Source organism: Dendrobates tinctorius, unplaced genomic scaffold (genome assembly GCF_039654945.1).
Source record: "Dendrobates tinctorius isolate UK_male_01 unplaced genomic scaffold, ASM3965494v1 ptg000129l, whole genome shotgun sequence".
Lineage (NCBI taxonomy): Eukaryota > Metazoa > Chordata > Amphibia > Anura > Dendrobatidae > Dendrobates > Dendrobates tinctorius.
The window spans coordinates 43,784,962-43,811,577 of NW_027361797.1; the positions used below are offsets into that span (position 1 = coordinate 43,784,962).

At 43.6% G+C, this 26,616-nt stretch overlaps 1 protein-coding gene across 1 annotated transcript in view; it reads right to left on the bottom strand.

The window, feature by feature from the left end:
* Nucleotides 1-26,364, bottom strand: part of BHLHA15 (basic helix-loop-helix family member a15) — a 40,344-nt gene extending 13,980 nt beyond the window's left edge. The window contains exon 1 of the mRNA XM_073543059.1: nucleotides 26,085-26,364. The gene's annotated coding sequence lies outside the window, so the exon portion shown is untranslated. The remainder of the gene's footprint in view (nucleotides 1-26,084) is intronic.
* Between the last annotated feature and the right edge of the window lie 252 nt (nucleotides 26,365-26,616).

A 26,616-nucleotide genomic window follows, 5' to 3' on the forward strand; every position in this document is an offset into this window, starting at 1 on the left:
TCTACCAGCAGCTTGTTACCCCCTGCCCATACCGCAAAGATGTATGCTCGGTAGTAATGAGCAAGCATGCTCGTGTCCTATTCGAGTTTTTCGGTGTGCTAATAAAAAAAAGTCAGAATCCCTGTGGCTGCATGTCTCGCGGCTGTTTGATAGTGACAACACATATAGGGGTTGTCTGTTTGTTAGGCAATTCCTCCATGTATGGCGGCTGTCGAACAGCCGCGAGCCATGCAGCGCCTGCTCCTCGAGCATTTTTTTTCGAGCACGCCAAAAATACTCTAAGCACACAAGTATGCTCGCTCATTACTAATGCTTGGGTATTGGCAGGTCCGATGTGATTGAGGTCATCCCATGGCCAACCTAAAATGCGCGTTAACAGTGTAAGACCAAATTAGGAACATATGACAACATCCCCCCCCCCCCAAAAAAAAAGCAGTATAATATTAATTAAAGGGAATATGTCCGCAGGATTTCACACCCCAAACTATTTATATGTACAGTGGGTATCTTGACTGAAAAAAAAAAAAAACAGAAATGTAGAAATTCTTGCAAATTTATTAAAAAAGAGAAACTGAAATATCACATGGCCATAAGTATTCAGCCCCTTTGCTCAGTATTGAGTAGAAGCACCTTTTGAGCTACTACAGCCATGAGTCTTCTTGGAAATGATGCCACAAGTTTTTCACACCTGGAATTGGGGATCCTCTGCCATTCTTCCTTGCAGATCCTCTCCAGATCCATCAGGTTGGATGGTGAACGTTGGTGGACAGCCATTTTCAGGTCTCTCCAGAGATGCTCAATTGGGTTTAGGTCAGGGCTCTGGCTGGGCCAGTCAAGAATGGACACAGAGTTGTTCTGAAGCCACTCCTTTGTTATTTTAGCTGTGTGCATAGGGTCATTGTGTTGTTGGAAGGGGAACCTTCGGCCAAGTCTGAGGTCCAGAGCACTCTGGAAGAGGTTTTCATCCAGGATATCACTGTATATGGCCGCATTCATGTTTCCTTCAATTGCAACCAGTCATCCTGTCCCTCCACCTGAAAAACACCCCCATAGCATGATGCTGCCACCGCCATGTTTCACTTTTGGGATTGTATTGGGCAGGTGATGAGCAGTGCCTGGTTTTCTCCATACATACCACTTAGAACTTTTTGATGATAATTCTATCTTCATCTCATCAGACCAGAGAATCTTATTTCTCATAGTTTGGGAGTCCTTCATGTGTTTTTTCGCAAACTCTATGTGGGCTTTCATATGTCTGGAACTGAGGAGAGGCTTCCATCGGGCCACTGTGCCATAAAGGCCCAACTGGTGGAGGGTTGCAGTGATAGTTGACTTTGTGCAACTTTCTCCCATCTCCCTACTGCATCTGTGGAGCTCAGTCACAGTGATCTTGGTGTTCCTCTTTACCTCTCTCACCAAGGCTCTTCTCCCACGATTGCCCAGTTTGGATGGATGGTTAGGTCTAGGAAGACTTCTGGTGGTCCCAAACTTCTTCCATTTAAGGATTATGGAGGCCACTGTGCTCTTAGGAACCTTGAGTACTGCAGAAATTCTTCTGTAACCTTGGCCAGATCTGTGCATTGCCACAATTCTGTCTCTGAGCTCCTTGGCCAGTTCCTTTGACCTCATGATTCTCATTTGGTCTGACATGCACTGTGAGCTCTTATATAGACAGGTGTGTGCCTTTACAAATCAAGTCCTATCAGTTTAAATAAACACAGCTGGACTCCAATGAAGGAGTATAACCGTCTGAAGGAGGATCACAAAGAAAAGGACAGCGTGTGACTTAAATGAGTGTCTGAGCAAAGGGTCTGAATACTTTTGACCATGTGATATTCCAGTTTTTCTTTTTTTAATAAATTTGCAAAAATTTCTACATTTCTGGGGTTTTTTTTCAGTCAAGAAAAAAAAAATGAACTTTTTTGAATTTACCAAATGGCTGCAATGAAACAAAGAGTGAAAAATTTAAAGGGGTCCGAATACTTTCCATACCCACTGTACATGGAAAGCTGACGTGACCCAGATCTCACTGGCGTTACAGTCAGGAAGTCCTGATAAATTGCTGCCCCCGTGATCATTACTTCATCTCTCACATCTCAAGAACCTCCAGATACATATGTGCAACTGAACTAATTAAATGCATATTATTTTTTTTTGTGATACTTTTAAGTGCTCCTTTTAAGGAGAAAGCCCATTATAAATTTCTTAAACTACCTCTTCACCGCACAAGATGAACATATTACACAATGAGACAACTGGGCAGTGTTGTGTACAAATCGGATGTAAAAAAAAATCTCAAAAACTATTAAATAACGTTTCACTCAAGTGACTGAGAAACTACAGAAAAAGAAAAATCAGTTAAGAACCTTTTACAACTATCTTTTCAGGAAATATGAGTCATGACGCCTCCGATAAGAGCTGCACAATGATCACATATCCCCGGAGAGACCCAACTGCTTCCTATAGAATCATAGAATGTTAAGGCCCCGTCACACACAGCGATCTCGCCAGCGATCTCGCAGTGTGTGGCACGCATCAGCGACCGCCTACCCGCCGGGTATCGCTGATCGTGCAGGAATGTTCTGGGTGGTTTTTTGATCGTTGGTCTCCCGCTGGCCAGCACGCATCGCTGTGTGTGGCAGCGGGAGAGCAACGATCAGCGAGCTCCCAGCGCTGTAAGCAGACGCTGGGAGCTGGTATCTAAGGTAAATATCGGGTAACTAAGCACGCGCCGTCACTTAGTTATCCGCTGTGTACCTTAGATACCTGCGTGCTCGCGCAGGGAGCTGGTAACCAAGGTACACAGCGGGTAACTAAGTGACGCGTGCTTAGTTATGTGGCGCCCCTGAGGCTCAGTCGCCACAGAGGTACTGCACCTTCTCCTAAGGTGTGGTGCCCCACCATCCAGGTAAGGTGGGAACTCCTTTCCACGCTCCAACACTCGCACCCCACACAACAGGGTAGTTCTGCACAACCACATTGCGGCTCAGTGCTTAGAGAGTAGCAGAGCACCTCTGGTGGTTCCCTGCTTGGAACACTGGATGTGCTGGGAGGTGGGTGGAGTTGAGATAAATAAAAGACTGGGAAAGTGTAGGATTAGGGGTTCAGTCTGACAGAAGGTCAGTGAGAAAGGAAGCCACTCAGGAGGAGTGGGGATCCCTGGAGGAAGGGATGGAGGAAGGAGTGCTGCAGCTGCCTCAGTGACCTGAGCCAGCTGGCACGGGAAAGGAACAGAAGGAGAAAGACGTAGAACTGAAACCTAAGCTTCCATAAGAGAGCGACAAGTACGGAACGAAGGAGTAGGAGAACAGAGAGGAGACGTGCGTTGGAAGAGGAACCCTGCCTATAGGTTCTCAGCGCAAGGCCGGGGCCTGGTCCCCGAGGTTGTATGGACACTTATGGTTCTGCAGCAGACACCGGTGGAGTAGTTGGCTGTAAATGCACTACTCCTATCTAAGACTTGGGGCACAACAGCAACTGATTAGAGAGCCAGGACTCTGAGAGGATTCCCCGAAGCAGGCTACAGCTGTCTGCCGTACAAGGAGAGTTCTTGGGAACATCGGTCAGGAGGAACTCCAGAGTACCACGGTACTGGAGATCTTCACACTTTAGGGCGCAAAAGAGGAGTCGTTCAGGAAAGGTACATGTTGGCGGAGTGTTGGAGAGGAGCTTTCCATCTTGCCTGGAGGTTGGCTGAGTCTCTGACCCGGAGGACACGGCCCAGAGGCAGGCACCAGTGTGTACCGCAGACTGTGAGTAAAGCTTTGGAACTACAAGCCCCGGTGTCCTCTATTCATTCTTGCGCCAACCCGCTCAGCACTGCTACATCTGGGTACCATCCTTTACACTGCCTGCATCTCTCCTCAACCATTACAACTACACGGCCCTGGGGTTACAGCTTCACCTGTGCGGAGCTACACCATCTATGCTGCAACACACCACCAGCCCCAGAGGATCTGCATGCAGCGTCGGCCTAACATCTCACTTGCCGTACACCACAGGTTGCGTCACGAACTATTCTATTCCACATTAACTACATTCCTCCATTACTTGGGCGCCCAGGGCCACAGACTGGGTCACCGCTGCTGTGACACATTCCCCCTGACACCGGCCCAGTACCGAGTACCCCACAGCCCTGGGAGGACGACCCAGCTACCCGATATTTACCTTGGATACCAGCGTCCAACGCGAGCACGCAGGTATCCAAGGTACACAGCGGATAACTAAGTGACGCGCTCGCTTAGTTACCCGATATTTACATTGGATACCAGCGTCCTTGCTGGTCCTGATCGCTGGTGAAATCTGCCTGTTTGGCAACTCACCAGCGATCCTGACAAGGTCGTATCGTTGTCGGGATCGCTGGTGCATTGTTGTGTGTGACGGGGCCTTTAGAGTTGGAAGGGATCTCCAGGGTCATCGTGTCCATCCCCCTGCTCAATGCAGGAGTCACTAAATCATCCCAGACAGATGTCTGTCCAGCCTCTGTTTGAAGACTTCCATTTAAGGAGAACTCACCACCTCTCGTGGCAGTCTGTTCCAATACAGATCAGTGTGCAGGGCATGAAATGCGTTAGTGGGAAACTGGTGCGGTGTCACACAGAACCAGAGAAGGTGGGACTTTACCCATAGCAATCTGTAGGACTTGGGGTCCCTTTTAGCATTTTCTCTGCACAATGGAACTCCCATCAAGGGGCTGGCCATCCGCAAAGCTCTGCCACATAAGGCAATTGATGGGGTTCTCAGTGGTCGGACGAGAATATCCCATTGATAAGCTTAGACTTTCTACAAATCCATAGATCTTATTTGGCCCCTTGAACTATAACCTGGGTCCAAAACACCTGTCTGTGGGTCTGACAGAAAAAGGCAAGCACTTGACTCTGCCATCTCCATCAGTCCGGCGCACGCGAGACCGTCGCTCAATTTGAACTCCTCCCCTTTTTGTTAGGCCCTCTGCCCCATTCCAGGAGTGCTAATAGTTTACCATGGAAGTCAGGGGTTTTTAAAGATCTCAGTCACCGCCTTCTTGGTGCAACCCATGAAGTCCAGCCACAGGTAGGCTTCTAAAAAAAAAAAAAAGGAAATTTAAAAAAAAAAAAAAAAAAAGAAAAATGAGCATGTTTTGTATCGCTGCATCCGGAAAAGTCACTTCTATGAAAATATAAAAATTAATTAACCCTTTAGGTAAATGACAGAGAATAAAGAATTAATGACATAATTTAAAAAACTACAACACGTCAGGCAGGAATGAGCCTTCATACAGATATGTTGATTGAAATTTTTAAAAAAAATTATGACTTTAGAAAGAAAGAGAGGAAAAAATGGAAATGCAAAAATAAAAAATGGCCAGGATCAAAGGGGTTAATATAAAACTGGATGTGAGTCTGGCACAAGCTAAAGTGCTTCCATTTGAGTCTCTAGTTCATGGCCTCATCCAGATCTTGGTTGAAAGGGTTGTACATGAATTAAAAAAAAAAACATGGCTTCTTTCTTCCATTGTTGGAGCCGAGCTGCAGTACCAAAAACAACCTGTGGGATGGTGTGGTGCTATTTTGTGCAAGAAAGCAGCCTTGATCCTGGACAACTTTGGTGATAATTAGTATAAGCACGATATTTTCAAATTAGTAAAGTCATCAAGTGTAGAATCAAATAAACTTATTGTATAAATGTATACAATTTCATGCATTTAACTCAAATCTTCATGTTGATGACTATTAAGACAGACTGTTCATAGTAGTGTGCAGCCCCTGAAGAAGCAGTAGTACTGGCGATACGCATGGGGACCGCTACTGGTTTGATATATACATTTCATATTCTTATTTTCCATTTTTTTTTGCTTTTGGATCACTCTTCTCTTTCAGTAGTGAAACATTCTGTCTTCTTTTCTTATGTTGCATTATTATTCATATCCTATAAATGCTTCGTCATACATATTGGAGACCACCTCTACATGTTTGAAGATTTTCCCACACCCGACAGCTTTTCGGAGTTCTATATTTGTATTATCACCATGTGGGGGGGGGGGGGGGGGTGTCTGTGACTTTATCGTGGTCTGACACTGTTTTTTTCGTTTCAGTACAAGTTTATGTCTTGAAAAGGTTTTAACCATTTTTGTCTGTTTTGTGGAACAATGTTTTTGTGACTTCATCATTTTACGTGTAGCAATTTTTGACTTTATATACTCGGATGTGACAATTTCTATAGTTTGTCAGTCCTCCTCCTGGTTTTTACGTCCTTTTGACAGTGTGCATTGTGCTCCCATCTTGGTATTAGTGCCATGTCTGTCTATGGCTTAATCAGTGTTCCCCTCTTGGTATCGGTGCCGATCTATGGCTTAATCAGTGTTCCCCTCTTGGTATCGGTGCCCATCTATGGCTTATTCAGTGTTCCCCTCTTGGTATCGGTGCCGATCTATGGCTTAATCAGTGCTCCCCTCTTGGTATCGGTGCCCATCTATGGCGTAATCAGTGTTCCCCTCTTGGTATCGGTGCCGATCTATGGCTTAATCAGTGTTCCCCTCTTGGTATCGGTGCCGATCTATGGCTTTATCAGTGTTCCCCTCTTGGTATTGGTGCCCATCTATGGCTTAATCAGTGCTCCCTTCTTGGTATTGGTGCCCATCTATGGCTTAATCAGTGCTCCCCTCTTGGTATTGGTGCTTTGCCTGTCTTTGGCTTAATCAGTGCTCCCCTCTTGGTATTGGTGCCCATCTATGGCTTAATCATTGCTCCCCTCTTGGTATTGGTGCCCATCTATGGCTTAATCAGTGCTCCCTTCTTGGTATTGGTGCCCATCTATGGCTTAATCAGTGCTCCCCTCTTGGTATTGGTGCTTTGCCTGTCTTTGGCTTAATCAGTGCTCCCCTCTTGGTATTGGTGCCCATCTATGGCTTAATTATTGCTCCCTTCTTGGTATTGGTGCCCATCTATGGCTTAATCAGTGCTCCCCTCTTGGTATCGGTGCCCATCTATGGCTTAATCAGTGCTCCCCTCTTGGTATCGGTGCCCATCTATGGCTTAATCATTGCTCCCCTCTTGGTATTGGTGCCCATCTATGGCTTAATCATTGCTCCCCTCTTGGTATTAGTGCCCATCTATGGCTTAATCAGTGCTCCCTTCTTGGTATTGGTGCCCATCTATGGCTTAATCAGTGCTCCCCTCTTGGTATTGGTGCTTTGCCTGTCTTTGGCTTAATCAGTGCTCCCCTCTTGGTATTGGTGCCCATCTATGGCTTAATCATTGCTCCCCTCTTGGTATTGGTGCCCATCTATGGCTTAATCAGTGCTCCCTTCTTGGTATTGGTGCCCATCTATGGCTTAATCAGTGCTCCCCTCTTGGTATTGGTGCTTTGCCTGTCTTTGGCTTAATCAGTGCTCCCCTCTTGGTATTGGTGCCCATCTATGGCTTAATTATTGCTCCCTTCTTGGTATTGGTGCCCATCTATGGCTTAATCAGTGCTCCCCTCTTGGTATCGGTGCCCATCTATGGCTTAATCAGTGCTCCCCTCTTGGTATCGGTGCCCATCTATGGCTTAATCATTGCTCCCCTCTTGGTATTGGTGCCCATCTATGTCTTAATCAGTGCTCCCTTCTTGGTATTGGTGCCCATCTATGGCTTAATCAGTGCTCCCCTCTTGGTATTGGTGCTTTGCCTGTCTTTGGCTTAATCAGTGCTCCCCTCTTGGTATTGGTGCCCATCTATGGCTTAATCATTGCTCCCCTCTTGGTATTTGTGCCCATTTATGGCTTAATCAGTGCTCCCTTCTTGGTATTGGTGCCCATCTATGGCTTAATCAGTGCTCCCCTCTTGGTATTGGTGCTTTGCCTGTCTTTGGCTTAATCAGTGCTCCCCTCTTGGTATTGGTGCCCATCTATGGCTTAATTATTGCTCCCTTCTTGGTATTGGTGCCCATCTATGGCTTAATCAGTGCTCCCCTCTTGGTATCGGTGCCCATCTATGGCTTAATCAGTGCTCCCCTCTTGGTATCGGTGCCCATCTATGGCTTAATCATTGCTCCCTTCTTGGTATTGGTGCCCATCTATGGCTTAATCAGTGCTCCCCTCTTGGTATTGGTGCCCATCTATGGCTTAATCATTGCTCCCTTCTTGGTATTGGTGGCCATCTATGGCTTAATCAGTGCTCCCCTCTTGGTATCGGTGCCGATCTATGGCTTAATCAGTGTTCCCCTCTTGGTATCGGTGCCGATCTATGGCTTAATCAGTGTTCCCCTCTTGGTATCGGTGCCCATCTATGGCTTAATCAGTGTTCCCCTCTTGGTATCGGTGCCCATCTATGGCTTAATCAGTGTTCCCCTCTTGGTATCGGTGCCGATCTATGGCTTTATCAGTGTTCCCCTCTTGGTATTGGTGCCCATCTATGGCTTAATCAGTGCTCCCTTCTTGGTATTGGTGCCCATCTATGGCTTAATCAGTTCTTGCAACAGGTTTTTAGTTGCAGAAGTCTTTGCAAAAATCTGCCTTGTGTGAACGCACCTTTATACCCTTGATTTCATATTAACGTTCATTCGAACATCACCTTCTGTTCCCGTAACCCTGGGGGGGGGGGGGGGGGGTCATTGGTAGAATGGACACGGACATATTTTACCACCGCTCCCACTCACAGATGTTAGGAACAGACCTACAGCTGAACATCTGTGCTACTGTTATATGAAAGTCACATAGGGCTTTTCGGCACTGAACATTTGCATACTTGTGCAGGTTTCACATGAGTTTCTGAGATCTACACAATCGACTTGTTCATGAGAAGTCAGAAGGTAGAAAGAGATGGAGAAGACAATGCTCTGATGGAACCAGTTTATAAATAAATCTCAGATCATCCTGCCCTCCTGGTAATAGTCAGTGAGGCCAAAATATCCCTGGGAGAATGAAATACAAAGGTGAACTTCAGAAATAAAGCAGGGGTATGGTGCCAGAGTAGGGTATGGTGCCAGGGCCAGGTACAGTGCCAAGGCAGAAAACAGGCACACGCTGACCCAGGACCACAATACACAAAAAGACTGAGAAAAACAAAATTATAAGGTGGAGGATGGGTGTTCCAATGGGGGACAAAAGCAAAAGACCCTCCTCATTGCATCCTACAAGGGTCAGAGCCGTTGGATTTATTAGCAGTAGACGGAAATCATAGGACATATTTCTCCAAATAGAACTTTCCTCATATCAGGAAACTTCATGTTGTCGCATGTCACTTTGACCTCCGTTGCATGATCCGTTGATGATTATGGCTTACAGCCAATGAAAACCCAACAGTCATTATCTCAGTAAATTAGAATACTTTATAACAGCTTGAAAAATGATTTTAAAATCCGAAATGTTGGCCTACTGAAATGTATGTTCAGTAAATGCACTCAATACTTGGTCGGGGCTCCTTTTGCATCAATTACTGCATCAATGCTGTGTGGCATGGAGGCGATCAGCCTGTGGCACTGCTGAGGGGTTATAGAAGCCCAGGTTGCATTCATAGCAGCCTTCAGCTCGTCTGCATTGTTGGGTCTGGTGTCTCTCATCTTCCTCTTGCGAATACTCCATAGATTCTCTGTGGGGTTAAGGTCAGGCGAGTTTGCTGGCCAATCAAGCACAGTGATACTGTTGTTTGTAAACCAGGTATTGGTACTTTTGGCAGTGTGGACAGGGGCCAAGTCCTAATGGAGAATGACATTTCCAACTCCAAAAAGTTTGTTGGCAGAGGGAAGCATGAAGTGCTCTAAAATGTCCTGGTAGACGGCTGCGCTGACTTTGGTCTTGATAAGACACAGTGGACCTACACCAGCAGATGACATGGCTCCCCAAACCATCACCGATTGTGGAAACTTCACATTAGACCTCCAGCAGCTTGGATTATCTGTCTCTCCACTCTTCCTCCAGACTCTGGGACCTTGATTTTCAAATGAAATGCAAAATTTACATTCATCTGAAAACAACACCTTGGACCACTGACAACAGTCCAGTTCTTTTTCTCCTTGGCCCAGGTAAGATGCTTCTGGCGTTGTCTATTGGTCATGAGTGGCTTGACACAAGGAATGTGACACTTTTAGCCCATGTCCTGGATACGTCTGTGTGTGGCGGCTCTGGAAGCAATGACTCCAGCAGCAGTCCACTCCTTGTGAATCTCCCCCAAATTTTTGAATGGCCTTTTCTTAACAATCCTTTCAAGGCTGCGGTTATCCCCGTTGCTTGTGCACCTTTTTCTATCACACTTTTTCCTTCCACTCAACTTTCCATCAATATTCTTGGATACAGCACTCTGTGAACAGCCAGCTTCTTCAGCAATGACCTTTTGTGGCTTACCCTCCTTGTGGAGTGTCAGTGACTGCCTTCTGGACATCTGACAAGTCAGCAGTCTTCCCCATGATTGTGGAGCTACTGAAACAGACTAAGGGACCTTTTTAAATGCTTAGGAAGTTTTTGCAGGTGTTTTTTGATAATTCTAATTTACTGAGATAATGACTTTTGGGTTTTCATTGGCTGTAAGCCATAATCATCAACATTAACAGAAATAAACACTTGAAATAGATCACTCTGTGTGTAATGACTCTCTAATATATGAGTTTCACTTTTTGTATTGAAGAACATTAATAAATTAACTTTTTGATGATATTCTAATTTTGTGAGAAGCACCTGTATATACAAAATCCTTTTTTATTTTTCTTGTCTAGATTAAACAGATCCAAAACCTTGCATGAAATAATAGAATGCAGTCTGGCATATTCCCAGTAGAGGGAGCTTGCTGGATACTGTTTTCTCATTGAGTTCCAATGTATTACTATTAAGTGCTCCCCCTAGTGGCAGCCGCAGTCATACAGAATTTTATCAATTTGGTTAAGGTTACATGGCATCCAGTGGGCATGAAATACAACATTGCCTTTTTTTTCTAGGGGGTTCAACACATGTAGGGATTGACTAACAAACAGGTAATCCCTGCATGTGTTGCAGCTGTCGAACAGCCTCGAGACATGCAGCTGCGGGGACTCGAACATATTATTGGAGCAGGCCGAAGACACTCGGTTTGCACGTGAGCATGCTCGCTCATCAGTAATTTCCAGGAACATTCATTTCCCGAAAATTGTGCAGTAACAACCCACGGGCGATCACCCCACTAATGTGCAGAACGCTCGTTCGTCGGGTGAAACGATCCCTTGATTTGCTTAAGAGATCATAATTCTCGGCCACCCATCGTCCTGTAAAAACACCTCCCAATTGGTAACACGCAGGTATTATCTTATTCATAAATTTCCAGGAGGAATAACAGGAGGAAGAGCGCCATGTTGAGCTCTAGGAAAAGATGTTCCAGTTTATGTTCGTTCATGGAGATTTACAAGAATTTACTAAACCGGACATGTCGGGAAAGGGGACATGGCCTACCTCTATTCAGACAAAGTGGGACAGGCCATGTCCCCTTTCCTAACATTTGCAGCTATAAATCAGAAAAACATAGAACTCTGACTGCTATAATGGACACTTGCCTTAAAGGGCTTGTCCACTATTTAGATATTGTTGATTAATCCTCAAGGATAGGTGATCAATATGAAATCAGTGGGCACCACCACTGTGCAGCAGCACCGCTCACAGTCAGTGTAGTTGCTGATGTGCAGTACTCGGGAGCGGCCACTACAGTGTATGTCGCAATGTTTACACCTGAAAATACTTAATGTTTGGGGAGATTTTAGTGTTTTTTTTTTAAATTTCCTGAAGCATTTTGTCTTTTTTCCCCCTATGTGTTTTTATTGCCGTCTTTTGATTGGGCAGTCCTTAGTTTGGAGCATTTTCCATCAGGAGGTATCCTGTGATCTCTACGCTCTGGTTCATATTGACCTCTCAAATTGTAGTTTATGGGAGTTTAAGGTGGGATGAATGGCTCGGTCAGAAATGCGACAGGTCAAGATCGGCTTCTCCAGAGCCATAGGTGTGCGTGTATGGACCTATCACTACAGGGCGGGGTGAAGTCTGTCTGACTAGTATCCAGTGCAGCTCGGTCCCCAGTGGCTATTAAACCATGTCTTTCTCTGAAACGCCGCACCGTTATACATGTCAGATATTGTGCAGCCTCTGCCTGATACATGCTGCCCATGGACCGATCAACACGAATCATCAATCAGCAGGGGCGTAACGGCCGTGGAAGCAGAGGTCACCACCGCGACCGAGCCAGTGATGAAGAGGGCTTGCTTTTTTGCGGGACAAGTTGTACTTTTCAATGACACCATTGATTTTACCATATCATCTACTGGAAAATGGGAAAATAATTTTAAGTGTGTTGAAATTGCAAAACAAAGCGCAATCCCACAACTGCTTTTTGGGTATTTTATCATGTTCACTATACGGTAAAAATGGCCTGATAATACGATTCCCCAGGTCAGTACGAGTACACAGATATCAATCATGTATAATGTTATTTTATTTAACTGGTGCAACAAAATGTGAAAATTTATTTAAAAATATAATAATTTCGCTTTCGACACCAATATCCGAGACTCAAAGTGTTTTCATTTTTCGGGATCTCTGAGGCTGGGTGAGGGCTGAATCTTTACGCCCTGAGCTGACGTTTTTACCGATACCATTTTGGAGTAAATACAATATTTTGATCGCCTCTTATTGCATGATAGTTCAATGTTCTGGCGGCCGAAAAGACGTAATTTTGGTGTTTTGATTTTTTATTTTTTTACAGATCCATTTAACCTATCTTATATCTTGATAGATCGGACATTCCTGAAACGCGTCGATACCAAATATTTGTATTTTTCATTTATTTTACTTTTAATGGATCAATTTGGATTTAAACTTTCGTGTTTTGTTAATTATTTTTTTCTTCATATTTTTAAATATAACTTTTTACTGTATTTAATAGTCCCCTTAGGGGACTTGAAGCTGCAATCGTCCGATCGCCAGTGCAGACCCTTGGAATGACAACCCATCGGCACCCCGCAATCACGTCACAGAGGAGCCAATGAGCGGGAGAAATGATGCGCTCCCCACCGGCGTGTGTTAAATCCCACTGTCAGTCTTTGACAACAGTATTTAACAGGCTAACAGCCATGTGTGGACCACCACTCCACCTGCGGCTGTTAGAGGCACTTGATGGCTGATTAAATCAGTTGTCATGTGGAGGGAGATAGGAGGAAGAGGTGAAGAACTGCAAAAGGAATACATGTGGATACATATATGTCTGTATGAGTCTGAACAGATCCCAACTAACACCACATGTCACAATGTCTTACAGGTCACCATAAAGATAAAAGTCCTCACAGCCCGTTGGCAGCGAGGGGGATGCTGAATGAAACTCTGCTGACGGTGTAACAGCCTGACCTCTCCCATTCTAGGCGAATAGTTGCATTTTCTGTTTGTTCTTCTACCGTACCAAGAGCTTTTGGCCTTCACAGAGTCCCCGGCTCTAGGTCACCTGCACTGAAGTATGACGACATGTGAGACCACAGGTCCGGCAAGGCTGAGGCTGTCCTACTACTTATCAGGAACAATGTGTTCCTAATTGGTTGCTTTATGGCTTTATTTTCTATTCCTGCTCCTGGAAGATTGTCCTCTCCTAGCTATAACTAGACGTCAAGGTGCTGTGTGTATCGGACTATCCGTAGAATCTGCCATCTGAGAGCCGCAATATATAGGGACAGAGACACTGATTCCAGTGATGTGTCACTTACTGGGCTGCTTGCTGTAGTTTTGATAAAATCCCCGTTTTCTCTGCTACATATCTAGCGGCTCTCTAAATGCTGAGCTCTGTATAACCCCGCCCACACCACTGATTGGCAGCTTTCTTTGTACACTGTGCATAGACAGAAGTCTGCCAATCAGTGGTAGCAATGGGGTTATACAGAGCTCATGAACATGGAGGACTACATAGCAGCAGGTTTACTAGTCCTCTAGTGATAATCTCCTGCTGATAAATCAGTGATTTTATCAAAATTGCAGCATGAGTTATGGCAGCTCGGGTCTGTGAAGCTCAGAGAGTTCACTATATACTGCATAATTGTGGCATTAAAGTATATAGTATTATAAGAGATTGGAACAATCGCAGGTTCAGGTCCCCTTGGAAAATAGAAAAGAATAAAGCAATAATATATAACATTTTGTCACCTTCCTTTCCCTTCTTCAATAACAAAAATAAATGTGGTATCGTTATGTCCAAAACTTATCAACCTATATAAAATGAAATTTTGAAGAATACGTTAAATGAATAAAGACACCCAGAAATGTTGCCCTCTTGCATTCACCACACTCCCCCCACCAAAAAAAAAAAATTAAAATAAAGAAAAAGTCATCAAAATGTCATGTGCACCCAAAATCATATCACTCGGGGTGCCAAAAAATAAGCCCTTACATAACTCCATCGATGGAAAAATAAAAATATTAAGAGTCTCAGGAAGTGGAGACACAAATGTACTTATTTTTTTTTTACGAATTTCAAAAGTATTTTTCACCACTAAAATAATAGAAAAAAAAAAAACACTGGACAAGCTTTATATATCCGTAATAGTCCCAACATTGAGGACATGTCGCCACGTCCTTTCCTTGGATTTTTTTACAGAACTTTGTATGGTAAAAAACGTGAAGCCCAAAGAGGGTCTTATCCATGTTAATTGAAACTGTAGAACTACAGGAGGTGCTCGCCTGGTGGGCTCGGGTGGGACACAACCACTATATTCACCTTCTATCAGCCTCTGTAGAACCCACCAGAATCCAAACCCGAGTTGTAGAATTGGGATAATGGGTTTTCTCTGAGCTGCTGAAATTCCGGTAAAGGATCCACGATTCCACGGATAAATAAAAAGTGGTTTATTGTCAACGCGTTTCAAAGTCATCAGACTCCTTCAGGACAACGTTGTGCCCAAGGACAACGGACTACGTACACGTAACATCAAACTCCTACTTCTATTTGATTACAAAAAGAGTAAAGATTAGAAACTTTTATTTTTCCATATTTTATTTCACAATTTATCTGTTCAAACAATTGGTTGCACGGACGTACACCCCATGTGACTTTACACCTACCCTTTTTTTTTCTTCTTCTTTGCCACCATTATTTGAATCTTTGATGGTTTTGTGTATGTAGACCATTGTCCTTGTACACGAGGTTGTCCTGAAGAAGGAGTCTGATGACTTTGAAACACGTTAACAATAAACCACTTTTTATTTATCCGTGGATCTGACAAGAGGCCATAGTGGCTGGACTGTACTACTGATCGACCTGCCTGAGTAATACCCATCACTCTCCATGAGTGACAGCCTCAGAGAGTATAGTGGCTGGACTGTACTACTGATCGACCTGCTTGAGTAATACCCATCACTCTCCATGAGCGACACCTCCGAGAGAGTACAGTGGCTGGACTGTACTACTGATCAACCTGCCTGAGTAATACTCATCACTCTCCATGAGCGACACCTCCGAGAGAGTACAGTGGATGGACTGTACTACTGATCGACCTGCCTGAGTAATACCCATCACTCTCCATGAGTGACAGCCTCAGAGAGTATAGTGGCTGGACTGTACTACTGATCGACCTGCTTGAGTAATACCCATCACTCTCCATGAGCGACACCTCCGAGAGAGTACAGTGGCTGGACTGTACTACTGATCAACCTGCCTGAGTAATACCCATCACTCTCCATGAGTGACACCTCCGAGAGAGTACAGTGGATGGACTGTACTACTGATCAACCTGCCTGAGTAATACCCATCACTCTCCATGAGTGACACCTCCGAGAGAGTACAGTGGCTGGACTGTACTACTGATCAACCTGCCTGAGTAATACCCATCACTGAACTAAATACTGTCATGTTGGGACAAGGACTTATTATCGTGTGCATGACAGAAGGATGCAATGTACAAATCTGAGCAATATGCTCCCACGCTCCGTGTGGGATTGGGGGGCCAGGGGCCCGCCAGTAACTTCAATTCCAGGACTCCGCTTTACAGCTACATGTAAATATGACTTTATCCTCATTCACAAAATTCCATAGCAATAAACTAAGTTAATTGTTAAACTAATAACATGTTGCATTTGCCTGTATATGGTGAATCAAGTGTATTGTGCCAAGTACTGTTCATATAAGTGGGTGGTGGCCCACCAGAGGATTCTCCTGTCCTCCTGTGGGCCAGTCCAAGTCTGTTCAACCCAAATATCTATTATAAATGCAGGATAATCAGTAAATGAGAGAAAAGGGTAAGAAAACACCAGATACCTCCTAGGAGGTATATGGATATAACCATTTCATAGAGGGCTGTTTGCATGGACTTGGAAAATGGTAAATTCTAAATGGTGATATGGTAAGCACTCATTTCCCTGGGTAAAGGTTATATATTAAGCACATGTAAGTACACTGACTCCATAATACTGAATTTACAGTCGGCATTTACGGTACCGGCCGCAGGTTTCCTAACCTGAATTCAACAGCTTTATATATGACTATCAAATTGTTGAGTCAGGTCAGGAGCGCCACGGCCAGTCCGGACATTGCAGTCTGTGCTTGTACCGTGAATGTTGGATGTGTGAATCCTGCCTAACCCTGCAGAAAAGGGATAACAATTAACAAGCAGGCGATTTGCTTTTGCGGGGAGTATGTTATGGCGGTGTGATATTGAAACTATGAATCATAAACGCAAATACTCCTAGGAGCTTAACATAATAATGCAAACCGCTAAAAAGCCTGATGTACATATACATGGCTAATATATGGACAGAAGCAGGAGGGAAAGGCATATAGAGGGTCGGATGAGCCAACTGGACCCATACAGTGTGGGTAAGATATGGGAGGTGCAGCGGTAGCAGTCACATCCAAACCCTGGTGTCCGAGGGCCAATGTAACAGATTATACATGAGATCTCTATCAGTCTGATAGAGTGTAGGCCGATTTCACACATCCGGTTTTCATGGTCTGAATATGGATTGTGATGGACAGACGGACCATTGGTCTCCTGACCCAAACTCAACAGCCTCATAGGCATGTACGAGGGTGCCGAATTCAGGTCAAGAGACCCACGGCCAGTCCGGACATCATGGGCTATAGTCAGACCATGTTAGAAGGAAATGAACGAGAGAAAGGGGAAAACAAGGAGTAAGAGGAGAAAGAGAAAAGGGGAGAAGGAGGAGAAGCTTGCTGCAAGCGGTCATCATTGTAACAATGCAGTGACAAGAATCTGCATAACTAATCATAAGCTAATTAGCTGCAAGTGAAATTTATGTATGTGATAGCCAATATGATTGCCTAGAACATGATGTATGTCTCACGATACAAGCAGAAGTGGACGAAATATATATGTATGTCTGGGCAGTGTGTGTATATACATGTGTATGTGCCGTGTGTGTATAGGTCTGTGCAGTGTGTGTATACGAGTGTGTATGTACGTGCAGTGTGTGTATGTACGTGTGTATGTATGCATGTACAGTGTGTGTACGTGTGTAAGTATGTGCAGTGTGTGTACGTGTGTATGTATGTATGTGCAGTGTACACGTGTATGTGTATGTGCAGTGTGTGTATGTGCAGGGTGTGTGTATACGTGTGTGTACGTATGTGCGTGTACGTGTGTGTATCTACGTGTGTATGTATGCATGTACAGTGTGTGTACGTGTGTAAGTATGTGCAGTGTGTGTAAACGTGTATGTGTGTATATACATGTGTATGTATGTGCAGTGTGTATACGTGTGTATGTCTTGGCAGTGTATGTGTATACGTGTGCATGTATGTGCAGTGTCTGTGGGTACGTGTATATGTAATCCTTGATGCTGATCTCTCCTTCAAACCACATATCCAAACCCTTTCCACTTCCTGCCGACTTCAACTCAAAAATATTTCACGCATCCGTTCATTCCTCACCCAAGAATCTGCAAAAACCCTAGTCCATGCCCTCATCATCTCTCGCCTTGACTACTGCAACCTCATGCTCTGCGGCCTCCCCTCAAACACTCTCGCACCCCTCCAATCTTTTCTAAACTCTGCTGCCCGACTAATCCACCTGTCCCCCCGCTATTCCCCAGCTTCTCCCCTCTGTCAATCCCTTCACTGGCTCCCAATTGCCCAGAGACTCCATTACAAAACCCTAACCATGACATACAAAGCCATCCACAACTTGTCTCCTCCATACATCTGTGACCTCGTCTCCCGGTACTTTCCTGCACGCAACCTCCGATCCTCACAAGATCTCCTTCTCTACTCCCCTCTTATCTCCTCTTCCCACAATCGCATACAAGATTTCTCTCGCGCATCACCCCTACTCTGGAACTCTCTACCACAACATATCAGACTCTCACCTACCATCGAAACCTTCAAAAAGAGCCTGAAGACCCACCTCTTCCGACAAGCCTATAACCTGCAGTAACCACCGATCGACCAAACCGCTGCACGACCAGCTCTACCCTCGCCTACTGTATTATCACCCATCCCTTGAAGATTGTGAGCCCTCGCGGGCAGGGTCCTCTCTCCTCCTGTACCAGTTATGACTTGTATTGTTTAAGATTATTGTACTTGTTTTTATGTATGCCCCCCTCACATGTAAAGCGCCATGGAATAAATGGCGCTATAACAATAAATAATAATAATAATAATAATAATAATAATATGTACAGTGTGTGTACGTGTGTGTATGTGCAGTGCACACGTGTATATGTATGTGCAGTGTGTGTATACATGTATGTGCAGTGTGTGTGGGTACGTGTGTATGTACACGTGTATATGTATGTGCAGTGTGTGTATACATGTACAGTGGGGAAAAAAAGTATTTAGTCAGTCAGCAATAGTGCAAGTTCCACCACTTAAAAAGATGAGAGGCGTCTGTAATTTACATCATAGGTAGACCTCAACTATGGGAGACAAACTGAGAAAAAAAAATCCAGAAAATCACATTGTCTGTTTTTTTTTTTCATTTTATTTGCATATTATGGTGGAAAATAAGTATTTGGTCAGAAACAAAATTTCATCTCAATACTTTGTGATATATCCTTTGTCGGCAATGACAGAGGTCAAACGTTTTCTGTAAGTCTTCACAAGGTTGCCACACACTGTTGTTGGTATGTTGGCCCATTCCTCCATGCAGATCTCCTCTAGAGCAGTGATGTTTTTGGCTTTTCGCTTGGCAACACGGACTTTCAACTCCCTCCAAAGGTTTTCTATAGGGTTGAGATCTGGAGACTGGCTAGGCCACTCCAGGACCTTGAAATACTTCTTACGAAGCCACTCCTTCGTTGCCCTGGCGGTGTGCTTTTGATCATTGTCATGTTGAAAGACCCAGTCACGTTTCATCTTCAATGCCCTTGCTGATGGAAGGAGGTTTGCACTCAAAATCTCACGATATATGGCCCCATTCATTCTTTCATGTACCCGGATCAGTCGTCCTGGCCCCTTTGCAGAGAAACAGCCCCAAAGCATGATGTTTCCACCACCATGCTTTACAGTAGGTATGGTGTTTGATGGATGCAACTCAGTATTCTTTTTCCTCCAAACACGACAAGTTGTGTTTCTACCAAACAGTTCCAGTTTGGTTTCATCAGACCATAGGACATTCTCCCAAAACTCCTCTGGATCATCCAAATGCTCTCTAGCAAACTTCAGACGGGCCCGGACATGTACAGGCTTAAGCAGTGGGACACGTCTGGCACTGCAGGATCTGAGTCCATGGTGGCGTAGTGTGTTACTTATGGTAGGCCTTGTTACATTGGTCCCAGCTCTCTGCAGTTCATTCACTAGGTCCCCCCGCGTGGTTCTGGGATTTTTGCTCACCGTTCTTGTGATCATTCTGACCCCACGGGGTGGGATTTTGCGTGGAGCACCAGATCGAGGGAGATTATCAGTGGTCTTGTATGTCTTCCATTTTCTAATTATTGCTCCCACAGTTGATTTCTTCACTCCAAGCTGGTTGGCTATTGCAGATTCAGTCTTCCCAGCCTGGTGCAGGGCTACAATTTTGTTTCTGGTGTCCTTTGACAGCTCTTTGGTCTTCACCATAGTGGAGTTTGGAGTCAGACTGTTTGAGGGTGTGCACAGGTGTCTTTTTATACTGATAACAAGTTTAAACAGGTGCCATTACTACAGGTAATGAGTGGAGGAAAGAGGAGACTCTTAAAGAAAAGTTACAGGTCTGTGAGAGCCAGAAATCTTGATTGCTTGTTTCTGACCAAATACTTATTTTCCACCATAATATGCAAATAAAAGGAAAAAAAAACAGACAATGTGACTTTCTGGATTTTTTTTTCTCAGTTTGTCTCCCATAGTTGAGGTCTACCTATGATGTAAATTACAGACGCCTCTCATCTTTTTAAGTGGTGGAACTTGCACTATTGCTGACTGACTAAATACTTTTTTGCCCCACTGTATATGTATGTGCAGTGTGTGTGTATACATGTGTATGTGCAGTGTGTGTGTATACATGTGTATGTGCAGTGTGTGTGTGTATACATGTGTATGCGTGTGCAGTGTGTGTGTATGCATGTGCAGTGTGTGTGTGTATGCATGTGCAGTGTGTGTGTGTATGCATGTGCAGTGTGTGTGTATACATGTGTATGTATGTGCAGTGTGTGTGTATACATGTGTATGTATGTGCAGTGTGTGTGTATACATGTGTATGTATGTGCAGTGTGTGTATACATGTGTATGTATGTGCCGTGTGTGTATACATGTGTATGTATGTGCAGTGTGTGTATACATGTGTATGTATGTGCAGTGTGTGTGTATACATGTGTATGTATGTGCAGTGTGTGTGTATACATGTGTATGTATGTGCAGTGTGTGTATACATGTGTATGTATGTGCCGTGTGTGTATACATGTGTGTGTATGTGCAGTGTGTGTGTATACATGTGTATGTATGTGCAGTGTGTGTGTATACATGTGTATGTATGTGCAGTGTGTGTGTATACATGTGTATGTATGTGCAGTGTGTGTGTATACATGTGTATGTATGTGCAGTGTGTGTGTATACATGTGTATGTATGTGCAGTGTGTGTGTATACATGTGTATGTATGTGCCGTGTGTGTGTATACATGTGTATGTATGTGCCGTGTGTGTGTATACATGTGTATGTATGTGCCGTGTGTGTATACATGTGTATGTATGTGCCGTGTGTGTATACATGTGTATGTATGTGCAGTGTGTGTATACATGTGTATGTATGTGCAGTGTGTGTATACATGTGTATGTATGTGCCGTGTGTGTATACATGTGTATGTATGTGCAGTGTGTGTATACATGTGTATGTATGTGCAGTGTGTGTATACATGTGTATGTATGTGCAGTGTGTGTATACATGTGTATGTATGTGCCGTGTGTGTATACATGTGTATGTATGTGCCGTGTGTGTATACATGTGTATGTATGTGCCGTGTGTGTATACATGTGTATGTATGTGCAGTGTGTGTATACATGTGTGTGTATGTGCCGTGTGTGTATACATGTGTGTGTATGTGCCGTGTGTGTATACATGTGTGTGTATGTGCAGTGTGTGTATACATGTGTATGTATGTGCAGTGTGTGTATACATGTGTATGTATGTGCCGTGTGTGTATACATGTGTATGTATGTGCAGTGTGTGTATACATGTGTATGTATGTGCAGTGTGTGTGTATACATGTGTATGTATGTGCAGTGTGTGTGTATACATGTGTATGTATGTGCAGTGTGTGTGTATACATGTGTATGTATGTGCAGTGTGTGTGTATACATGTGTATGTATGTGCAGTGTGTGTGTATACATGTGTATGTATGTGCAGTGTGTGTGTATACATGTGTATGTATGTGCAGTGTGTGTGTATACATGTGTATGTATGTGCAGTGTGTGTATACATGTGTATGTATGTGCAGTGTGTGTATACATGTGTATGTATGTGCAGTGTGTGTATACATGTGTATGTATGTGCAGTGTGTGTGTATACATGTGTATGTATGTGCAGTGTGTGTGTATACATGTGTATGTATGTGCAGTGTGTGTGTATACATGTGTATGTATGTGCAGTGTGTGTATACATGTGTATGTATGTGCCGTGTGTGTATACATGTGTATGTATGTGCAGTGTGTGTATACATGTGTATGTATGTGCAGTGTGTGTGTATACATGTGTATGTATGTGCAGTGTGTGTGTATACATGTGTATGTATGTGCAGTGTGTGTGTATACATGTGTATGTATGTGCAGTGTGTGTGTATACATGTGTATGTATGTGCAGTGTGTGTATACATGTGTATGTATGTGCCGTGTGTGTATACATGTGTGTGTATGTGCAGTGTGTGTATACATGTGTATGTATGTGCAGTGTGTGTATACATGTGTATGTGCAGTGTGTGTGTATACATGTGTATGTATGTGCAGTGTGTGTATACATGTGTATGTATGTGCAGTGTGTGTATACATGTGTATGTATGTGCAGTGTGTGTATACATGTGTATGTATGTGCAGTGTGTGTATACATGTGTATGTATGTGCAGTGTGTGTGTATACATGTGTATGTATGTGCAGTGTGTGTGTATACATGTGTATGTATGTGCAGTGTGTGTGTATACATGTGTATGTATGTGCCGTGTGTGTATACATGTGTATGTATGTGCAGTGTGTGTGTATACATGTGTATGTATGTGCAGTGTGTGTGTATACATGTGTATGTATGTGCAGTGTGTGTGTATACATGTGTATGTATGTGCAGTGTGTGTGTATACATGTGTATGTATGTGCCGTGTGTGTGTATACATGTGTATGTATGTGCCGTGTGTGTATACATGTGTATGTATGTGCAGTGTGTGTGTATACATGTGTGTGTATGTGCAGTGTGTGTGTATACATGTGTATGTATGTACAGTGTGTGTGTATACATGTGTATGTATGTGCAGTGTGTGTGTATACATGTGTATGTATGTGCAGTGTGTGTGTATACATGTGTATGTATGTGCAGTGTGTGTGTATACATGTGTATGTATGTGCAGTGTGTGTATACATGTGTATGTATGTACAGTGTGTGTGTATACATGTGTATGTATGTGCAGTGTGTGTGTATACATGTGTATGTATGTGCAGTGTGTGTGTATACATGTGTATGTATGTGCAGTGTGTGTGTATACATGTGTGTGTATGTGCAGTGTGTGTATACATGTGTATGTATGTACAGTGTGTGTGTATACATGTGTATGTATGTGCAGTGTGTGTGTATACATGTGTATGTATGTGCAGTGTGTGTATACATGTGTATGTATGTGCAGTGTGTGTGTATACATGTGTATGTATGTGCCGTGTGTGTATACATGTGTATGTATGTGCAGTGTGTGTATACATGTGTATGTATGTGCAGTGTGTGTGTATACATGTGTGTGTATGTGCAGTGTGTGTATACATGTGTATGTATGTGCAGTGTGTGTATACATGTGTATGTATGTACAGTGTGTGTGTATACATGTGTATATATACATGTGTATGTATGTGCAGTGTGTGTATACATGTGTATGTATGTGCAGTGTGTGTATACATGTGTATGTATGTGCAGTGTGTGTATACATGTGTATGTATGTGCAGTGTGTGTGTATACATGTGTATGTATGTGCAGTGTGTGTATACATGTGTATGTATGTGCAGTGTGTGTATACATGTGTATGTATGTGCAGTGTGTGTATACATGTGTATGTATGTGCAGTGTGTGTGTATACATGTGTATGTATGTACAGTGTGTGTGTATACATGTGTATGTATGTGCAGTGTGTGTGTATACATGTGTATGTATGTGCAGTGTGTGTATACATGTGTATGTATGTGCAGTGTGTGTATACATGTGTATGTATGTGCAGTGTGTGTATACATGTGTATGTATGTGCAGTGTGTGTATACATGTGTATGTATGTGCAGTGTGTGTATACATGTGTATGTATGTGCAGTGTGTGTGTATACATGTGTATGTATGTGCAGTGTGTGTGTATACATGTGTATGTATGTGCAGTGTGTGTATACATGTGTATGTATGTGCAGTGTGTGTGTATACATGTGTATGTATGTGCAGTGTGTGTGTATACATGTGTATGTATGTGCAGTGTGTGTATACATGTGTATGTATGTGCAGTGTGTGTATACATGTGTATGTATGTACAGTGTGTGTGTATACATGTGTATGTATGTGCAGTGTGTGTGTATACATGTGTATGTATGTGCAGTGTGTGTATACATGTGTATGTATGTACAGTGTGTGTGTATACATGTGTATGTATGTGCAGTGTGTGTATACATGTGTATGTATGTGCAGTGTGTGTATACATGTGTATGTATGTGCAGTGTGTGTGTATACATGTGTATGTATGTGCAGTGTGTGTGTATACATGTGTATGTATGTGCAGTGTGTGTGTATACATGTGTATGTATGTGCAGTGTGTGTATACATGTGTATGTATGTGCAGTGTGTGTGTATACATGTGTATGTATGTGCAGTGTGTGTATACATGTGTATGTATGTGCAGTGTGTGTATACATGTGTATGTATGTGCAGTGTGTGTATACATGTGTATGTATGTGCAGTGTGTGTGTATACATGTGTATGTATGTGCAGTGTGTGTATACATGTGTATGTATGTGCAGTGTGTGTGTATACATGTGTATGTATGTGCAGTGTGTGTATACATGTGTATGTATGTGCAGTGTGTGTATACATGTGTATGTATGTACAGTGTGTGTGTATACATGTGTATGTATGTGCAGTGTGTGTGTATACATGTGTATGTATGTGCAGTGTGTGTATACATGTGTATGTATGTACAGTGTGTGTGTATACATGTGTATGTATGTGCAGTGTGTGTGTATACATGTGTATGTATGTGCAGTGTGTGTATACATGTGTATGTATGTGCAGTGTGTGTATACATGTGTATGTATGTACAGTGTGTGTGTATACATGTGTATGTATGTGCAGTGTGTGTGTATACATGTGTATGTATGTGCAGTGTGTGTATACATGTGTATGTATGTACAGTGTGTGTGTATACATGTGTATGTATGTGCAGTGTGTGTATACATGTGTATGTATGTGCAGTGTGTGTATACATGTGTATGTATGTGCAGTGTGTGTGTATACATGTGTATGTATGTGCAGTGTGTGTGTATACATGTGTATGTATGTGCAGTGTGTGTATACATGTGTATGTATGTGCAGTGTGTGTATACATGTGTATGTATGTGCAGTGTGTGTATACATGTGTATGTATGTGCAGTGTGTGTGTATACATGTGTATGTATGTGCAGTGTGTGTGTATACATGTGTATGTATGTGCAGAGTGAAGACAGGATTATATTTGAATAAATGTTGATTTTTCTTTTTGTTCTAGAATAAACGTGGATTGTTGCTCATGGAAAAACAAAATGAACCACCCCTGGAGACTCAGCCCTATCCCCTCTTATGAAGCAGTAGATAATATAAGACCCCGTCTTATTTCCGGGCACACCTGGTACGTACATGTCTGTGGATGCTATAAACTATGGTGTGAATATTTTCGGTCGTCTTTCATTATGTCTGACGGACAAACTGCCTACAAACTATCAACAATCTGACCGCAAAGAATGTCCCCCAGAACACAAGCGTCCTCCGGCTCCACCATCCTGTAGTATCACGTCATAGAGATATTGTGAGTGGGGGGACTCTACTAGTGAAGACCCCACTGACGCTCCGTCCACAGCTCACCCTCCAGGTAGGACTTGTTGATAGTTGTGGCCACTAAACTTGTCCCCGTCAATCATATCTGGAGGGTCTCGATATTCACCGACCCATCGGTACTAATTACGGTTTTGGATCCATGACCAATAGATTCTAGTGCTGAACTTTGTGCGTTTCTGGGCATCTTGTGCCCAATAGGGTTAAGGTGCAAAGTGCTGACATTGGCAATCACTGTGCACACAAGTGAGTCACAGGCATGAAGGCGTCCATTGTGCATGCTACATATCACTTTCCTAAGTGACAGCCTTGTTCTCCTAATACCCAGTCTTATAAAGTACAACTATTAGTGTAGCAGACGCTTATCAGAAGAACTGCACACTGCACATGAATGGATCTGGCTGTCGCACCATATAACTCCCCCCTTCATGGTCTTGTAGGTTAGGGTGAACCCCATGCACATTACCTTCTTTCTCCAGTGCCTTCAGCCTAGGTCAGGATACAGGTGCAGGTCAGGAGCAGGGAGGTAGGTAGCAAGCGACTGCTGTGAGCCTGGGGATAGTACACGTAGCTTTAGTGCACAGTTAGGGAAGGGGTGGGGTCTGGCAGCATCCCACATGCAAAAACCAAACAAGCCCCAGAAGCTGTTCCAGCTGTGGCACACGCTCCGCTCTGCCAGTCGTCCCATTGTCATCCTGCAAGGAAATGTTCCCATTCTTATTTAGAAAGAACGCCTAGGTAAATACGATACGTATCTGCACAATGGCACCGAGACAATGCCCTGCATTATACTGCCCCAATATGGAGAAGTCCACAATCCTACAGGCCCAGAGACTATTCCCGCTGCGGAACATGGCAGAAAAGGTCAGCAAAAAGCAAAACTACAACTCCCAGCATGCACTGACCAATACAAAAAACAGATTTACTCAGCATTCATGCATCTGTCTTTGGTAAAGTTGGGAGACAATCATTATGGATGCTGAGCATGGTTGTCCCCA